The sequence below is a fragment of the Ambystoma mexicanum genome, chromosome 14 (genome assembly GCF_040938575.1).
Source record: "Ambystoma mexicanum isolate Mex_15411 chromosome 14, UKY_AmexF1_1, whole genome shotgun sequence".
Taxonomy (NCBI): domain Eukaryota; kingdom Metazoa; phylum Chordata; class Amphibia; order Caudata; family Ambystomatidae; genus Ambystoma; species Ambystoma mexicanum.
In genome coordinates, this window is record NC_090940.1 from 545451762 (window position 1) to 545471061 (window position 19300).

At 45.1% G+C, this 19300-nt stretch overlaps 1 protein-coding gene across 1 annotated transcript in view; it reads right to left on the minus strand.

The window, feature by feature from the left end:
* The window catches only part of TRIP11 (thyroid hormone receptor interactor 11), a 1018241-nt gene that overhangs the window by 444633 nt on the left and 554308 nt on the right, over window positions 1-19300 (minus strand). The gene's annotated exons all lie outside the window — the stretch shown is intronic.

Consider the following 19300-nt stretch of genomic DNA (forward strand, 5'->3'; position numbering starts at 1 on the left):
CTGTTCTTGGCAATGGCCCTTCTTGGGCTTAGGCCATGCTGGTTATAATCTTATTCACTTATTGTCCCTGCTTTACTTTGTCAGGGATGGTTACATCCTGGGTTCAGTATTATCCCCTCTTTACTTTGAAAACGTTGGTTCCTGTCTGGGTTCAATATTGCCCCCTCTTTACTTTGGTAATGATAGCTGCAAGTTTTCTCTTTGCGTTTCCTCTCGATATGAGTATTGCACTACAAATACTTTCTTTCATTAGCTCGGTATTCAGAATGTTTGTAAGCAGTCAGCGATCTATCATGGAGCGCAGCAGGGTCACCTATCAAAGTCCATCTCAGCAGTCTCTCCATGCGCTTCCGCTCAACCTGCTGCACCTTTCTTCCGTCGTCGATTCCGGCGCTTCTGACAGCTCTGCTCGCACTCCTGTAATAAAATAAGCGCCTCTCAAAACAGGAGCCTGTGTTGATCCTCGTATTTTTCGATGCTCACCACCAACCGGAATAAGGCACTAGACGGGGATGAGGAGAACTTCCCTCTCCTATTGCGCAGCCTGCAACAGAGTTGCTTCCCGCTGCGCAACCTCTGCACTTTGGGCTTCCACCTTCTACGACTCTCTCTGTACCATCATCCATTATGAACATGATGGTGGTCCCGGAGTCTTGGCTTCTCTGCTCGTGCTGCATAGTGAGGTATTGGTTACTCCTTCTACTGGCCAGCACCTGAAGGGATTTAAATAATCAAAATTCCCGCTCAGGTGTGGGTCGTCAGAAACACTAGACTGCATACTGCAGTTCTGTGCTTCCGAGTCCCTCTGCCTCATCCCAGTACCTAGGGCAGGTTCTTAATTTCGCAGCTCAAACCAAAGGAGGAATGACACTTATCAGAAGCAATGGTATTAATGATCTGATCCTTACATGTTCCACTGCCATGATGACCATAATGGTTTTTATTACTAACACTTCAGGTACCTTTGGGAAGGGGAGCCTCAATCTGAAAACAAGCCATTAGGTAGTCTGGCACATGGAAAAGAGGATGAATACTGTTTCTCTCCTAACTGAGTCACCCTATTCCCTTGGGGTTCTTCTCCTCCCAGGTGATCCACCCGGCTAGTACCAGCCACAGGGTTAGGATCAGGTAGCAACCACCTCCCCTGGCCGAAGATTTTAGGTAGGGATTCTGTGAGGACGGTGCAGGATTCATCACAGTTCAGTTTAGCAAACCATTGCGCCAAAGGGGGATACGATGCAAAATGCTGACGAATGTCACAACGAAGTTAGTGTAGAACCATGGCCTATGAGATGGGGAATTTTGAGTGAGACAAAGAACTTCCTTCAAATCTCAAACTACTACATATTGAGCAACACGTAAACAACGGGAATTTAGTTATAATAAGAACCGAGTTATTTTTCAGAAACTGCAAGGTTTGAAATTAAGATTTGATAAGCAGGATCTAAACGCAGCTCCTGGAATCCGGCATTAACCAGTGACCAGAAGCTACCATGGCAGGATGAGAAGCTTCTACTTTGCGTTCCACAAATCAAACTTCCACATAGGATGCTACAATCTAGTTTTGTGTATTATTTAGTACCCATTATTCTTTAAAGGTCATATAGATCAGTACACATTTTTATTACTAGATTTCCCTAAATTAACATAGTGAAATTCACATAGTTGTATTTGTTCAGCATCCGTTGGCCTGGGAAGCCAATATAAGCTCCTGGTAGCTGTTGGTGTCAGGCTAACCAGGCTCTTCTAGGCCACAGGCATGGGCTAAATAGCTCCCAGCTCCCCTAAATTTCGAACCTTGAACTGTGACTATACTATCAATGAATCCATATATTTATTGTGAATGATAGAAAACACAAATACTGAGGTTGCCTTTATGGAGAGGTTTATGTGCCTTGGCAATGGCTACCATGCAGGACAGCCACGGAATAAGGACAGATTGACGTTCACTGATTCAAAGTACTGGCAGCATGTTTTGGATAGTTATATTGAGTAGGCCACCTTTACTCCAACCTGTTTGGACTACTTTGAGCATACGGACAACTGCATCTTTCAAAATTATTTGCCCCAACTAGAGCCTATGTGGACAAGGTTTTTATATACAAAGCCCTGCTTTGGCCAGCTGCCTTAGTGCATGTTAGGGAACTGAAAAATACCTCTACGAGACGTCAGATTTTGAGAGGGAAATCCATTTTTTTTATACATATGCCCTTCTTATATGTGCTGTAGTGCACAGTGGCTCACGGCAGTGTTTAAAATCAGCTTGTATACACACAGAGCAGCAGCTGCAACCTATATCACCATCAGCAAACTCAGATATTTTTTTTCTGGTGCATCATTTGTATAAAAAGCTTGAGCCCAGAAGAGCAGTATTACGGAAGAGCCTGATCGGCACAAAATAATGTATATTTTATCTTTAATGAAACAACTTTAGGTTTTACTATTTATGGAATGCAGCTGCATTGTTTGAATTGTTTCATCTCTCTACATTGATGTGTATTTTGACTACATGGTATTGTGCAGTGAGCTCCAAGTGCTCTGAACAAAGTAGTATTATTCATTACAAAGGTTAAAAATAGTGGTTTATTTTTACAGATAAAAAAAACGAAATAAACAATTATTTTAGTGAAATACAAACATGTGAAAACAACCAGCTCCTAAAAAGATATACACATAAATCACAAGGATAACATTGTCGTGCCCTAAAAAGACATTAGGCTTGTTGATAAAAAGCACAAATGCAAAGTGAGACAGTTGCAAAATGCTTACCTGCTCATCAACTGGGTGAAATGATATAATTGTCTGCCAAATTGCCCTTACCTATCTAGAGGTTCAGGAATGACCTGAGCCATTCCTTACTGCTAGGAGGCTTGTTCTATACCACCAATGTCTAGCAATACAGTGAATCGGCTTGCAAACCTGGTGAAGCCAAAACTAATTATCAACCGGTAACAGCATAACACCTAAAACCATTCCAGGGTCGTCATATAATCATTATGGGGCACAATTGGGTTCTTAAGGAGAACTCCTACTCCTGGAATGCAATAGCAGTACACTGGCCACCAAAGTTAGGGACACGAAAAAGCACCTACCAAATTCGCACAAATAAAATTCTGTCTTAAAGTCCATGACAGAGTTGTATTTTTACATGGATAGAGACAATGGTAAGTACTGTGCACAACCTTTCAAAATACGTAACACATTTAAAATCGCGAACAGTGACTTACAACAGCAAAACCCTGGCCCCAGAGCAAGTGTTCGCTGAAATCAAGAGGGAAAGAAATGATTGAGTTACTTAAGGGGGGGTTTAAGAATAATCTGAAATATTTCCCATAGGGTATAACAATCAAATGTCAATATGCAGGATGCAGTAATATTTCAAAGCCAGAGAAATTTGATTTACATTTTCATGTCGAGAAAAGAGGGAAGCTACCTCTCTGGAGAGTCAGATGCGCTCACACCTGATCCTTCCATCCACGTTCCACCAGTAAAGAATATGCACAGAATGGCTGCTAGTAAGGACTTTGGAACCTATGGAGTTTCACAAGGCAGACAAAATAGGAAAGCAGGCACGCCCCAGATGAGCCCTGGGCAAGTCCAGCATCTCCAGATCAGTCAGAAGACTTGGGTGGGGGGCAGGGAGCGAGAAGGGACTACGTATCCCAGTGGCTGCAGTGAAGAAGGTTGGGTCAGAGTGGCATTGGTTCTAGTCTCTGCTTGCAACCTTACAGTTCTGGAAGGTGACTGTAGCTGGACCACAGGATTCTCAACTTTATAAGAACTTTGTAAACCCAATGAATGTGCCTCTGCAACGAAGCTCATAGTGAAGAATCTCTGGGTGACTCAAAGTGTCTGCAGGCAACAAAGTGAATAAAGGACATCTGCTCTGGTGAGCCAACTCAACCTGTGGGCTACGAGCAGTAACGGTGATGTTGCATAGCTCAGTGAGCAGTTGGTACAGAAGCTCTGTGTCAGGGTTCAAACGGGCCTCCCCTCTCAGCCTATGCAGACCTTTCTGACTGGAGCAATTTGGATGGTTCTACAAGGAGAGAGAGCACAGCAAAAGAAAGGCTAGGCGGAAAACTAGCTGTGGCCAATGGTTCAAGCAGGCAGATGCCTGTGTTAGGCTCCTCCTGGTGGAGAGAGAGTTTTTGCCTTACACTACCTAGCTTGTCCAATGGTAGTTTGAGAAATGTTTCCAACATCATTCGAGGTTCTCCAAGTGCATTAGATCAGTGGTCGTCTAGTGATTGGCTCAAAAACATCCCTGAATATACAAACTGTTGGCTTAGGGTACAGGGTATAGAATCAACATCCAAAGCAGAGTATCTGAAAACAACCCATGCCAGTTCCAAATTCACAGTGGCTCTTCCAGGGCTCTGAACAGAGCCTACAAAAGCCCATAGTCACATAGGGTCATTCCTACCCTTGAAAGATAGAATGCCAACAAACACAATGGTAACCCATGACAGGAGTTAAATAATGATGTAGTCATTTCGGCCACTGTAATGGACAAAAGGCCACCTTGCAATCAAAATGAAAGTGCGCAGTAGTACACAAGAACATTTTTCTTTTAAAAAAAAAAAGGTTTAGACTGCCTGCCAGTAACACCTTTTAAGGGTAACACAAATATAGAAAATGGGGTACATGGCCCGCCTGCACTAATAACTGTAGGGACTGTTATAACGCTTCACAAACAGTTAGATTGGGGGACAGTCACACACCACTGACAGTTTTGCGGACTGGCTAGTGTTGTCCAAAGAAGAAAAGTTGCAGATGCAAGTGGGGTGGAAAAAAACACTATTCTGGCTAAAAGATTCAGGGAAAAATGAAAGAGATGGCAAATATGCTGGGTATCCCAAATGAATCAGGCTAAAAAGCAGCAAGGAGAAACATCTTTCCCAATACCATTTTTAATGATACATTAGTCTGCCAGAAAAGAATAAAGCGTGCAACCTTCAGTGTTCCAAGACCACAATATCTCATACATTTCCCAATTGTTATTCTCATCCAACTTTCAGTCCCTGCTGTAATCATGAACTGCACAAATCAGTACAGGGTATAGAACCTCATGACGGCAACACAATCTTGTCTAAATACGACTTGATGGGCCATTTGTTTTTTGTGATCCAAACATGCTTGAGTAATAGGGCCAATTGCATCTCTACCTATGATACTTTTCCAGCTGTGTTCCTAATGTGCCCCAAGTACTGCAATAGGGAAGTTGTGTATAATGAGGTTTGCCAGGCAAGGTTATAAATATAGAAAAATGTTGACCTAGTCTTCTTCAGGGATATTCGATTCCAAGTATCCTTTATAGTTTCTCATACTTTGGAATATAAATATCCAGAAGGTATTTGGCCCATTCTATTCAGCTGCTGCTTATATTGAGAAGACATTGTTTGCCTTTTTCTAATGGTTCTTTCAGATGGATTAGTCCTCTGTGGAGGGTCAGAAGGAGGAGACAGACTAGAGTTTGCCATTCTTAGAAGCTTTTATTCATAATAAACAAAATGCCTCACTTTCCCTAAGCTATGGATTTCCCTACCTAACACAACTAAATAAGGTGTTCGTCGTCAGTCGTGAAGTCAAGTGAAGGCTGTCCTCTGTCCAAAAACGTAGCTATGCTGACCCTACCACTAATACAAAACAACTAAACTCCAGAAGGACTCCCATATCCTAGGGCAGCTTTCTTAGCCCTATTATCTTAATAGACAAACTTCAGATAGTTCTTGGCTATCCGTTGCATACGTTTGTTCCGTTTACTTAGGGGACTTGCCCAACTTCCTGGTTCCCCCTTCTCTTGGGATTGTAAGTTACTCTTTATCGATGTTCCTTGTCTTTGACCCTTGTTTACATTGCCTTCATCAGGTACATTAAAAAGTCTCTCTTTCTCTGATACCCAACCTATCTTTTGAGAAGTAAAACCAATCTTCTTATTGTCACAGTCCTTAATTGCCTTGTTCCTTTGCCTTCCACTGGGAAAATTATGAAGGTTCCAGAAGTGACCTCAACTCTTCTGGTTGTATGGTCTCTCACTGGGATGAGTATTATGAATACAGTAATGATTTTCACTCTGTTGGTCACTTGCCCTTTTACTGGGATCACTATAATGAGCACAATAACGATTTTCACTCTCTTGTCTACTAGCGCGCTTATTCTGAAAAGTATGACGCGCCCTAGTATCGATTCTCACTTTCTTGATTACTTGCGCTCTTACTGGGATGATTACTCCAATCGTTATATTCGTTTTACTCACTGTGAGGATTGTGAATATGCCAATCGTTCTAACCACCTCTCTCCCCGGGTCCCCCTCTTTCCCCGTTACCTTCCTTGCAGTGGGGCTGCATCAACGGTTCAGTGCTGCTCTTTGTTTCTATCCTCGTCAGGCTGCCTCTTGCACTCTGTTCACTTTCCTCTTCCAGCGTGCTTCTAGGTGAGAGGATTTCCTCGCTCTCCCCCGTCCGGTCACACCTCCCTCTTTGTGGGTCCCTCCTGGAACTGAACTCAGCTTTGCAGGCTCTCTCTAGCTTGCTTGCTGAACAGGAGAACTGGGGCACATGTCCTCTGGGACTGCTTCCCAAGCTGTAAGGAAGCCACAATCTTCATCAGCGTCACTCCAGCAGCTGATTTGAAAATCCTGGGTCTGTCTCTGTCATGCTCTCTCTCTCTCTCTCCTCCCACTCTTATGATGCTGCTCTGGGGCTTCCCCAGTGTCTCTTGTAAGTCCTTATTCATTATGACTCCATTGTACATCTTCGTCTCTGTACCATGTAGGAACTTGGCTTCAGACAGAGCATCAATGTAGCAAATGTACCAAGATTCCTCTTGTTTTCTCCCAACAAGATCGACATTGGTGGGTTGTTGTTTGAGGTGGTAATGGAGCTCCTCATCAGAAGTCCTTGTCCCCACGCGGGGGGGAGCGGGGGAGTCTGTCCCAGTGAGGTCCCACTTGCCTCTAACCCTAGGAAGGGTATTGCATTGCGGCTCATCTCCCTAGCCTCACAATGAAATGCTCTCCCCTGGGGAGAAGTGACTGAACCCATGATTCGTCACATCTCCCTTCCACAGATTACTCATGTCAGCGATAGATCTCCCTGTGCCAGCTGTATTCTGAAGAGGTTTCAGCCACCAGAGGCACCATGTGGCTCCAATCGACAAGCGCGCCCATGACACTGCAATTGGCATCAGGGGTAACATTTATGGAGCCATTGGTGCCCCATGATCTCAGTTCTCCATTTCCACATTCCTTCATTTTAAATGCTGACTCTAGAGGATTTGGGGGCATTTTACAAGAAAAGTAGAGTGGAACTCGGGCTGGATTAGGTGTAGGGAAAGTGATACGTTTGGAGGATTTTTCAGAAGGTGTTTTTGGAGGAGGTGGTGGCAAGGATGATAGGTACGAGGGTATTTCGTTCTGTGAAGGTCTATTTTTGCGTGCAGGTTACCTTGCCGTGTGGAATGTATAGAGCATTTAAGTTGGATTTCCCCATTTTTGTGTGGTGGGTGGGCAAACGTTTTTTGTCGAAGTAGGAGGATATTTCTTTTTTTTCTTTTTTTACAAACTTTATTTATTGTTGCACAAGGTAAGCACCTACAAAATTTGAGAAACAAAAAGAGATTTCAGGAAATAAATTGCACACAAATTACTGCGCTTCTACCTCCGAATTTTCAACTTCTGCTTTGTCTGTTAGATATTGTTTGTACCTGGCCCATATATTTCTGGGTCTGGAAGAGGGCAAAACTGAGTCTATATTTAGCTCCTCTATCATTTGTCCAAAGCATATCATTGTCCCAATCTGTCTTAGTTAGCGGGTTTACATTTTTCCACTTCATGAGAATCGCTCTTTTAGCTATTAACAGGCCAAGATTTAGCAATTTCCGCCAGGTCGGATTCATTTTTACAGTCGCACCCAACATACACAATCTCTGTGACCACTCCACAGGTTGGTCCGCCATCTCATCCAGAGCTGCACAAACCTCTGTCCAGTAATCTCTCACCCTTGTGCACGCCCATAGCATGTGGTATATATTTGCATCCTCAGCACCACACCTCGGGGACGTTCCCGATAAGGAGGGATAGATTAATTTAAGCCTAACCGGGGTGTAATGTGTCCGGTGTACAATTTTATAGTGTATTATTTTGTACCTGCATGATATTTGCTTGGTCAATTCACAGATCTGGGACCATTCGCGGTCTTCCATTTGTTGCCCCAGATCCTGTTCCCATCTGCTCCTGGCCGTGCACTCTCCTATTGGGCGCGTTTGCATTATAACCTTATACAGTGCGGAGGCTGTTATTTTCTGTGACCCCCCCCTGTGAACATCTAACCAAGCCCCATGTTTATCTCAGGTTCATTAGGGAAGGCGGGACATACATTTTGTATCACAGTTTTTACACGTATGTATTGAAGCTTATTTTTGTTAGTGTCTCCCACTATATCTTTAATGTCCTCCCATTGCACAAAGAGCTTTTCAGGGAACAACTGTCCCCACTGGGCAATACCTCTGGAACTCCAATGCAAGGCCACCTCCCCGTCCAGGTTGAACGGCGTCTGGGGGTCTCCCCAGAGTGGCATACTCGGGTGGTATAACCTGTCAGTCCCATATATGTCTGCTATTTTGGCCCAAGCCGTGGTTGTTACCTTTGTAGGGTCTATGGAGTTGTGGTGCTTGGGGGTAGGTCTAGTCATCTTATGTAAGGTTATGGTTTCCTCTTGCTCCCTCCTATTTGGGGAGGAGGGGGGGATCCCGTGGCTATTGAAGATTGTGGCCCATTGGGCAGCATAATGTGTCTGTGCCGTCAAGTAGTAAAGTTCTAAGTCAGGCGCCATCAGGCCTCCCCTTGCATATGTATTAGTTAATGTCCTCCCACTCAATCTAGGATGCCCCCCCCCACACAAATGATAAACACGCACCGTTCATTTTGGTAAACGGGGCGCGACCCGGCCATACCGGGACTGTGCTGAACAGGTAGAATAATTTCGGTAATATTATCATTTTGACTAGGGCTATTCTTCCCATCATGGAGATGGGGAGAGCATTCCACCGTTTCATCTTAGTACACAAAGTGTCAGCCAACGCGCTATAGTTCAGAGCCCGGGATAGTTGAGCTGTTCTAGCAACATATGCCCCCAGCAATGTATGCTCCCAGGTATAGTATATGCATCGGGCTCCATATGAGACCATGTAGGTCTAGAGGTGCTACTGTATTTTTTGAGAGAGGGAAAATCTCAGACTTGTTGTGGTTAAGCCTTAGGCCAGAGTATTCGCCAAATTTTTTAACTTCTGCAAGTACCTTGCCCAACGTGCGTTCTGGATTTCGTAGATACAGCAAGATATCATCGGCGTAGAGTGTTACAATTTGTAATCTGCCCTCAATCCATAACCCATATGAACTATATTGTGACCTCAGGATATCGGCTAGGGGCTCTATCACCAGAGAAAATAACAGGGGGGATAATGGCAGCCTTGTCTAGTACCTCCGAGTAACTGTAAAATTATCCGATAAGGTGCCATTAACTCTTATCTTGGCATAAGGGCGCGCATACAAGACTTTTATCCATTTTATAATATTGGGGCCGGACCCATAATCTTTTATTACACCGAAGAGGAAGGGCCAGAAGACTGTCAAATGCTTTTTGCATATCAAGAGATACCGCTATACCTTCGGTTTCGGGTGTTATTTTAGCTAAAGTGTTATGGAACCTCCTTATGTTTGTGGCCATGGACCTGCCCATAATAAACCCAGCTTGATCTTCATGCACCACATGGGGCATCAGCGGTGTTAGTCGAGTCGCTAGTATTTTTGCAAAAATCTTCGCATCCGTATTTATTAATGACAACGGTCTATACGAGCCGCATTCCTCTGAGGGTTTCCCCGTTTTAAGCAACAGTGTAATCACAGCTTCTCTGGTTGTTTCGGGCAGTTCCCCTTTGTCTAAGGCTTCCACCCAGACGGCATGCAACCTGGGTATCAAGAGGTGACTAAATTCCTTATAGAATTCTGCACCCAAGCCATCTGTCCCCGGGGCTTTCCCCGGGGCTTTCCCATTGGGTAAAGATTTTATGGCCTTGGTTATCTCTGCCTCAGTTATCGGGCTTTCTAGTGACTCTTTAGTGGCATCCGCTATTAACATTGTAGGTATTTGGGAGAGATATTGGTCTATTTCTTCTTCCGTGACATGGCATTGAGGGGGGTACAGTTTCTTATAGAATTCATAGAACATCTCTAACTTTATTGTTGTCCGTGGTAACTGAGCCGTCTTCTAATTTTATACATGGTATGTTAGTAGGGCCTCTTTCCCCTCTTACTGTTCTGGCCAATAACCGCCCTGGACGCTCACTTTCCCCATATCTACGTGCTGCCGCTGGTTTATCAAAATATTGGATTTCTTGGTCTGCCGCTTCTTTATATTCATCTAGTCTGAGCTTAATATCTGGGTTCAGCTGGGATGATATGGTGTGTGCGTGTAGGGATTGTAGGGAGGATATTTGTGTTTCTAGACGCGCTAGTCTACACCGGATATCTTTGAGAACTCCGCTTTCTGTGGATATAGAACTGCCCCGTAGGCAGACTTTAAATGCTTGCCACAATATTGCCTGACTGGAAACAGAGTTCTCATTTATATCAAAGTATTCCTGTATTTGTTTGGTCAGTGCAGTTTTGTAGACCAGGTCTTGTAAGGCCGCAGGTTTAAATTTCCATGGTGGTCTGTTTATCGTGGTGTTGGGGATACGCAGTATTAGCTGTATTGGTGAATGATCAGAGTATATCCTGGGATAAATGTGCGCACCATCAACCCATGCCAATGCTACATTATCCAGTAGCCAAAAATCTATTCTAGAGTGCATATCGTGCACTGTGGAGTAATATGTATATTCCCTTTTGGAGGGATTTAATGTTCTCCACGCATCTTTTATATTCAGATCAGCCATATGTGTGAGTATCTGTTGCGCTGCCTTAGACAATACTCTTGGTTGTGTCGAGGTGAGGTCTAGATTAGTATCAAGGATAGTGTTCAAATCTCCTCCAATTATCAAACAGGACGCGGGGTAGGATGCCAACTTTTCAAATAATGTGGAGTAAAACTCTGGGTCGTCGATGTTTGGACCATATACATTAAGGAGGACCATCTCCTTATCATAGAGGGTACCATGGAGCAGTACATATCTACCCTCAGGGTCACATTCAGAAGTAATACAGGAGAATGGGAGGGTCTTATGTATTAGAGTCACCACACCTCTGGCCCGTTTGGAGTACTTTGTATAGTATTGGTGAGTCCCCCAATTCGGCACCAGGTGCCCTTCATAGTGAGGTCCAATGTGTGTTTCCTGCAGGAAAATTATTTTAGGGCTCTGCCTGTTGATATGTGCTAGTATTCGTCTTTTCTTAACTCGGGACCCTAGGCCTCGTACGTTCCAGCTCAGAATTTTTATATTATCCGTGTCTTGTTCAGCCATTATCTATGACGTGCCTGTGGTCATATGCATGATGGATTATTTCCAGTGTGTGCTCAAGAACCTTAGTGCTCCGTACCTTTGTGCTTTTTGATTTAACTTTTCCCATTCCATAACCAAATCCCAACAACCCCCGTCTGTTTCCTCCCCCCTCCCTCATAGTTCCCCGAACTTCAACTATGGTCTTTAAGCTCCCCCCTGCCCTCCCATCAACATTTCGTGCACTTGCACCTGCTACAGGGGGAACTGTAGCAACCTCCAGTGCCCATGCTGTCCATAGTTGTTACATTGTGATCGGTTCATGTCGTTACTCTAGCTCGTGTTCACATATGTGGGGTGAGCTTAGCAATTTGGTATGTGTGTTCAATCTTGATCGCCCCACATGCGGGCTGCCCGGAAGGGGGGGGCCTCAGCTTGCGAAATTCACTTAGTTATCTTTTCCGTGCCTGCTCAGTGATACTGTGGTATTTCATGGGTTTTTCTCGGACCTGTGTTGCCCAGCTGGAGCAGGAATATGCGTCTCGACGAAGTGTGCCGCCTCTTCAGTGAACGTGAAGAAATACGTTTTGTTTTGATGTGTATCTTTAATCCCGCCAGGTAGAGCATGGCGTATTGCACTTGACGCTCGCGCAATAGTTTCTTGACTCCAGTAAAGAGTTTCCTTTCTTGCTGTACCGCTAGTGTGAAATCTGGGAAGATGCGTATTGTGTTGGCTTCCCATCTCAATTCCTGCTTTTCTCTGGCAGTTTTCAATATCAGGTCTCTATCTCTGTAGTTTATCATGCGGTCAATAATAGGTCTAGGATATTCTCCAGGTTTCGGTCTCGGGGCGAGTGACCTATGAGCCCGTTCCACGAGAAACATCGCCGACCAACCGGGATCGCCCAGGAGACTTCTTAGAAGATCTTCAACTGCTTTTTCCATTGACCCCTTCAATGCTTCCTCTGGAACTTCGACTATGCGAATATTATTTCTCCGGGATCCAGCTTCTAAGTCTTCGCACTTGGATTTCACTGTCCCCAGTTCAATCGCCATTGTGGATACTGTGGTCTTTAAGGTCTCCAATGCGTCCTCTGTTCCTGATATTCTCGTTTCCGGTTCTGTCATGCGTGATGTAGTCTTATCTAGCTGCACTTTAATAGAGGTGACGTTGGCCGTTATCCCATCTAGTTTATCGTTAAGTGCAGAAAATCCCTGTTGCATGGCCAAGAAAACCGCTTGTGGTTCCATCATTGCCACGGGGGGAGCCGCTCGGTCCCGTGGGAGCACCTCCTCAGACATCTCGGGTTCCGTCGATTTGCTCATTGTTGTCGTAAATTTTTCGATAGATCCTCTTCCTTTCTTAGGGCCGAAGCCCTTGGGCATCGTTTTTTACAGAGTTGGTGCACCCGGCACTGGCCTCGCAAACTTTTCCTGCCTGCCTCCTATGCCCGCCAGGGGGGAATGGGTGACGATTTATGCAGGACTTATAAATGTTTCCCTCTTATCTCGTCATCCTAACTGAGTTTACTCTGCTTCTGATAAATGTCCCATTTGACTTTTCGTTTCGTTGTCAGTTGCCACTTCCCTTGACTGCCTTGTGCTTCTATTTAATGCTTTGCCGGTTACCTTGCCTTCTAGAGACGGATGCACACTTTGCCGGGTGCGTCCTTTTCAGTTAGCTGGCTTGATTTCAATATATATCAGTTATATCCCTGCAATATGCCTCTTGCACTCCCACTCTCTCAGAGCCAGCTCATTGCCTGACTGGTTGTGCTGTGTTGTGAAGCCCTGGACAGTGGGGGGGGGGGCATTTCTTTGTACCTTTAGATTGTGAGGCCCACTGAGCCGCCAACCCTCCACACATAAGCTGCACAATTGCTGTCTGTGGTTGCAGAGCACCCTGCTGTCCTAATGTGGGTCTCCCTACTCTGTTGAGGGGGAAATCTCAGTGCCTCCACAGGCAGCTGATAACACTGGTGGCAGTGGTGTCTAACGCTTTGAAGATCCCGTGGGCCACTGTTTATAATTGTCTTGAAGTAAATTGCTGGCCATGTCCATTTAGTTATAATTCTGTGTATGCCCGTACTGTACCAGGGCTGGGCCGCCAATCACGGCGCGAGGGGCGCGGAGAGAAAGATCGCCTCAGGGGGGCAGGTCGGGCAGCGAGGGGCCAGTCTCCTGCAGATGTGGGCCCGTAGGCTGGACTTGAGCGAGCAGTCGACTTGCTCGGATTTAACTAATCCCCGAGTATGGAAGGGTGAGGGGGAGGGCCTCAGCGCCACCTCCCAAGTGCACCACCTCTCCCCGCCGACAAAGCGGGGGCCCTTCCCGGTTCTACTTAATGGTCCGTGGTGGATGGAGGGGGCCTGACGGCCGCAGGAGGCAGGTCCCACCTCTGGGGGAGAGGGCCGTGCGCGGCGATCTCCTACCTTACAGGGACCGGGTCCCTCCGCATCCGTGGGATGCCTCCTCCAGGATCCTCTGTTATTCATCTAGGCGGGGGGTCTGCGAGCGCTCGACGTCCTCCGGAGCGCCCGCGACTCGCGCCCCTCACCGCCGGGCCTCAGATACGTCCACCGCCGCTCAGGCGGCCCAGCGCCGGGCTCCTCCTCCCCTCCCACGGCGCGTCCCTGGTCTTCCTCGGCCACCGGGTGCGAGAATCGTTTAGCTCTGCGGTTCAGGCATCCCCTTAGCTCTCACTCCGTATGGACGATCCGAGTCACTTGCTGCACACTTGGGTCTATTTTCAGGGAGAACCGGAGCTGATGTGTTGTTAGATCGGCATCATGGCACTGGACGTCACTGGAGCTTAAAACGAGAGCGGCCATTCCCTCTCGTGCGCAACAGCGCCCCCGTAGGAGGATATTTCTAAGGTGGATAGCTTTGTATACAATACAGAGTCCCTTGAAAGCAATTTGCTGTTGTATGGTGAGCCAATGGAGGTGAGAGAGAGCTTGGGTGATGTGTGAGTGAATGAGTAAGTGTAGAATGAGTCTTGAAAGGAGGTGAGAGTTTTGCTGGCAAATCCAGTTAGGATTGTCTTTGAGTAGTCCTGCTTGGAGAGAATGAGTGTCTTGACTGTGGTACGGAAGGGGAGGAAGCGCCGTAGTTTTGGCTAGGCAGTATATATGTAGTTTACATGCTTTAGCAACAGCAGCTAGTCCCCATTAGGGATATTTCGAGGCCGCTGAAGGAACATAGGAACTTTACTGCTGTGGAGAGGGAGTTGTGTGGATTGTTTGTGGCAAATTCTTTGATTACAGGGGGTGAAGTCATGTTTGTCTCAGGTGAAGTTGGCGGGGACAGGTGAGGATGTAGGATGGGAGGGTGATACGGAATTTATTAGGGAAAGGACTAACCCACAGACGGAGCATTAAAGTGATAAGTAATCTGTTCTTTCAAGAGTTTCCATCCTCCCACAGATTCCTCATCTTAGATAGGCTCCCACAGCAGTGGAGGACGAAGGATAGCTGGAACTACAACCTAGAACAGTGCCCGTCTAAAAGGGCTTCCTGAAAAGACAACAAATGAGGCAGTAGTGCTAAGCAAGCGTGTTCAGGCATGTCCACGTAGCTGGCTGACAAACGTTTTGAAATCTAGCACCAGTCTGCTAGGAATTGGAACATAGCAGCATTGAGTAATGCAAAGAACAATCCACTTAGGCACAGACTGCTTGGTACCAGCAAAGCGTGTGTGTGTGTTGACATATGATGCTTCTTGGCAGGTCACAGCCGCCAGCCGGTATGGATGCTAGTTTAAACCACACGACCAACACCGGGCAGCTACGGCCAGGTTAGAATACAGATGTTTCTTTCTGGAGACCATTTTGCAGAATGTCCATAAGGTCAAACTCTAGCACTACACTCTCTGGAGCCAACATGGCCAGGGTATCAAACACTTGAAATAAAGCGGTTCGCTTTAAGGGAACATTAAACTTCCCATATGCAGATGCCTGCATGGAGTCCCGTTTAGGAGAGTTGTCCAGACCACTAGCATCCTAATGGTTGGAAGTAAAATGTTTAAGGACAGCCATCTGATCATAGTATTCTTCTGGAAAAAATGACACCATTAGGGATCCCCTCATCATCAAAAATCTGGGAAATCTTTGGGAAAGTTCTTTGTGCCATTGGGTAGACATTAGTCCTGTATGAATTCATTCGTGGTATGTGTTTTATGCATGTGTTTCTAAGAGCATTTTATGTGCATTTCTTCAGAGGTATGGGAGTTAGCCGGTTTGGGCTTTTCTTCGCTTCCCTGACTGCAAGAGTTGTGTTCACCCTGATGAAGGCTCGACCACCATTAACACATCTGGCCGTTTCAACAGCCGAAACTTGAGTTGGCATATGACAAAGAATTTGTGTAGTCATGAAGTGCTGTGACACTGTTCCCTACAATCGTAGCAATTAATCAAGCATCTATTGCTTATGGCGCTTTACAAATGTACTTAAATTGGTCTGCATACCGATGACTTGGATGCAGCAACAGATGTAGTTTTCACACCGTTATAGGGTGATATTTTTTATACCCATGGTCATTGAATTTAGTTTTAGTTATTTTCGTTTTCTTTCACAAGCATAGGCTTATGATTTTGTTTGTTTTTCTTCACAATTGTCACATGGTGTGTGGTTATAGTGTTGTAGCTGTGGGAGTGCCCAGGGAAGCATGTTATTGACTGCCCTTTAGCAGCCTTGTATATAAGATTTTATGACATCAATTGTATTTTCTGAGGTTGTGAAGGTGTAGTTGTCTCACCTATTTTCTCAAATGTCAATTGCAAATGTATGTTAACAGTTATCTTTTATGCTTGTCTGCTCACTTGAGTGTTGGGGAGAATTCTCAAAATGTGCCAATTCCTCCCACCTTAGAGCCCTCCAGCTCTTTTGCTAAACTTTGCGACTTTGAACTTTTCAACTCAATGTGTTTTCTGTGTTTGTTTCTTTTTGAATTATGGAGTCTAACCAACTCCATAGGCATCATCTTTTCATTTGTGTCAGACATCACCCTCAGTGCAGTGCCGCAGGGAAACCTTTTTAGGCTTTCCCAAGGTTTAAATACCTTCTCTGGGATAAACTACTGTTTCCCAGAGTATGTAAAGTGAAATTGACTTTACTAGTCTTCTAAATTCCTAAACCCAGCACACTCTATCTTACAAGAGTGCTGGAGGGGTTACTTAGTATCCCCTGTGCCTAGATACTTTTGTAGCAGTCAAATGCTACCCTTTCCTCTCAGAATGGCTGGTGGTAGTGGTTTTACAACGAACTACCATGATTTTTCCCGACTGCGAACACTGGTAGCGTTAAATCGCGGGAGCCATGTTTTTCAAGATGACGTCTGAGCCCCGTCTGTAAAAACAGGTCCGGGCCTTCGCTTTTCGCCATTTCTTTGTCGAAAGGTCCTTCTGTGCGCCAAACCAGGTTTGGTCTCTTTGTTCATTCGCCTTTGGTGGGCCTCAGGAGTGAAGACCGCCTCTGGCGCCCGAGTGTCTGGGGTGGGCAGGAAGTGAGGGAAATTCCCGAAACTTCCTGTGCTTAGTCTCCTAGGAGACCCAAATGGTGGTGATTGGCTGACTGACTGTCCGGCAAGGACAGCCACCCTGCTGGGTGAGAGACAGCTAGGCTGGAATGAATAGGAGAGAACTGAATAAAGGGCGAGTCTCTTGGCTTGGAAGGCAGAGTCGACCACTGGCACTTAAAGAACCGAAGACGAGATTGAAGAGGACAGCTGCTGCAACTCCTGGACTGTTGGTTTGCCCGGTGAAGCCCTGCTGCAGATCCGAATCATCAAGTTCACCTCGACAGAGAAGCCACTACAAGGACTTGTCCCTTTAGTTTGGTGGGACCAATCAACTTGACAGTAAGCCACCTGGATTCCAATCTCGGAGCTGTTTGAATTTTCCTCAGAGTGCTGCAGGGAACCTTATAACCAGGGAGAGGGACACCAGTTTGTGTGCGTTACTTACAGCCACCAGAATTGAAGTTTGCCATGTGCCAGCTTTTTGACCAGTCCCAGTGCAGGAGTCCCCCGACGTCCACCTTCTTGTCCCCACGACTGAGGCACAGGAGCAGCGAGACCGGCAGGAACTGCCAGGATCAGAAGTCATCAGCTGCATCTTTTTCTTCCTTGAAAGGTACAGTAAAATCAGACAGAGTACTTACCTCTCGCGGTGAAAGTGCTTGAAACTTTTGCAACTCGCAGGCCTAATCAGCTTGTGACCCAACATATGATTCTTCATTTTTACAAACTACTTCCAAGAACTTGTGCAGAGACTTTACTGTTTACTTACCAGAACCGCTTTATCCTATCCAAGAATTTAGCCCATTGACTTTGGACTAGCCTATGGAATTGAATTGACTCTTCTGGTGAACTCAAAGTATTTTCACTGTCTAAGAGTAATTTTAACTTTCCATGTTCTAATAATCTTTGCCATTTACTCCACTTGAAAAGTATTCTGAAATAGTATTGAAGTATATTTGTGTGTGATTATATTGCCTCCTTCTTGTGAATGTTTTATAACTGACAGATAAATAAATTAATAAGCATTTATCAAAGAAACCTTGTGATTGTAGACCTCTGTGTAACATCATTACAGCTCACATTCCGCTCTTGAGATAAGACTGGCTGCTCAGCTCTGCTACCAAAACTGTGTAGTACAGACTTATACCAAAGGTTGGTTTTGCTTACACCTGTAGTCCTAGTTGTGTGTAGCGGTCCCAAAGGGTACTGCATACAAACTTTGCCCAATACTGGTGGCAGGCAGTGAGGATAAATTGTAGAGTTATTGGTTGGGTGAGCTTACAGCTAGCAATGTGCCGTATAATAAAGAAATGAGAACGTCTTGAAGTTTTTTAGGTTTCTTTTAATTCAAAGTTGTGAAGTTGTAGCCTTTAAGGATGACATGTTTCGACAAGTTTACATTGCCTTTTTCAAATCCAGGCATTAGTCACTTTCTTAAATATCAGCTTAATGCAGGAAAAAACCGGTATGTCATGGGTTGAATCCCACCTCATGAAAATGTGTCCTCTGTGCGCCGGGCGGTCTGCGTTCTGTTTTACTGTAAAACACAACTTTGAATTAGAAGAAACCTAAAAATCTTCTTCAAGACATTCTCATTTCTTTATTATACGGCGCATTGCTAGCTGCAAGCTCACCCAACCAATACCTTTTTGAACAACGGAGTTGAGGGTTTCTATGTCTCCGTAGTAGCTTACTTCGATGCGACATCTGATCGTAATATCCAACTATTAAAACCAAAACTATCCAAATCTACAAATATATCTTGCATTAGGTCGCATGGTACTATTTCACAAGGTGTAAACCAAAAAGTCCCTCATCAGCTATTTAATTGTAGAGTTGTTATATTGAGAGTTCTGCTTTACTTTTGTTCAAGTAGTAACCTTCACAAGGCTAAGCACCACTAGAAAAGCAATTGTCATATTTACCAGATATGGATAACTTCATACAGGAAGCCCTGATCATTCTAACAGTAGAGCAACGGAAAGAAATGTGCAAGGTCAGGAATCTCCCTGTTAAAGGAAAGAAAAATGAATTGATTGAAAGATTGTTGAATCATCAAAACCTGAATAGTAGGCCTGTCACACCTGCTATTTCAGAAGATGTGGAAAATGTTGTCTAACTCTAATATTGTTGAAGAGTCAGAAGAGTTAGAGGAGTCTCAGGGTGTGAGCCCCTCTGCGCTTCAACAAGTTCTTGGGCCTCAACCTTTAGCCACAGGGACCCTACCAGGTCCAATACCGAGTCCAGAATTTGTCTCTCTTGAAAAGATGAGACTTGAGTTAGAGTTCAAAAGGCTACAAATGCAAACTGAAAGCAAACATCAAGAACTCAAACTAAGGGAAAT